Here is a 1,211-nt window from a genome sequence, read left to right on the forward strand (position 1 = left end):
CCTTTTTTTCTTCCCTCCCCACCCTAGAGATGGCTACCATTAGACACAAATATATATATATACATATATGTATACAGTATATATATGTGTGTATATATATGTAAAATCATTCTATACATACTTCTAATTATCTAGATGCAGACAGCTTCTTCATCTGCCCTTTGTAGTTAATTTGGGGATTTATAATGGTCCAAATGACAGCTCAAAGTAGTTCTTAAAACAATACTGCTGTTACTGTTTTCTTGAATCTGCTCATTTCGCTCTTCATTATTTCATGAACATTATCCATTTTTTCTAAAATCAATGAGCAAGTCTTTCTGACTCCAGGTCCAGTCTCCATTGGACCACATTATATAGGACCAAGGCTTAAGCCCTGCCTCCTGGCATATCCTGGTGTGTGAAGACAGGCAAGTTACTGAACCTCTCAGTGCCTGCAGGCTGTAATTTATAAAGGAGATGCAGGTCTGCATTGGTGATAGGACTTTCCACACCAGGAGTTTCCTTCACTTCAAAAATCACAGGTCCAAACCAAAGCCCAAACAAAACCAACATATATCAAAGGCTTCCAAGAATGTTTTCTTTGTTAGTGGTTTATTTCTTACTGCTTTCAAAATTACTTTTTTTTTTGGTCTTTAGTGAAGAAAATTCTAAATAAAAGTGAACCACGATTTTCTTTGAAAATGTTAAGGGACTTGGTATTTGTGTCACACACACAGCAGATGTGATTATAAACCACAGGAAGACTTGTGAAACTCGAGAACAGCTGTGAGTTCATCATGGAGGATGCCAACGCTATCAATACTCATGTTGTTCTGTGAGATTGACAGGGTCATGTGTGATTAATACACAATCTGTGCTTTGGAGACCAGATTCCACATCTAAATGGATCAGGTGGAAATGGCAGAATTCAGAGGGCTTAGATTATATCGAGTATAGTCAAACTGTAGGAGCCTTGTGCAGTAATGTTATTGGAAGCCATTTCAAGATCATAGATGAGTGAAATGAAAATACATCCTATATCTCAAGTAGTATATATGTCAATAAGGACATGAATTCTCAGCCATAATAAGTATGGATTGAATTATACCCCAGTATTTTATATGGTCATTTGATGAAGGAGATGGCTGGAAAAATTATATCCGACTCCCAGACTCAACCATCTAACATGTTAATGTGGTATAAGACCAGAACATATAGCCTACATCCCATAG

This window comes from Notamacropus eugenii, chromosome 7 (genome assembly GCF_028372415.1).
Source record: "Notamacropus eugenii isolate mMacEug1 chromosome 7, mMacEug1.pri_v2, whole genome shotgun sequence".
In the NCBI taxonomy this organism is placed as follows: Eukaryota; Metazoa; Chordata; class Mammalia; order Diprotodontia; family Macropodidae; genus Notamacropus; species Notamacropus eugenii.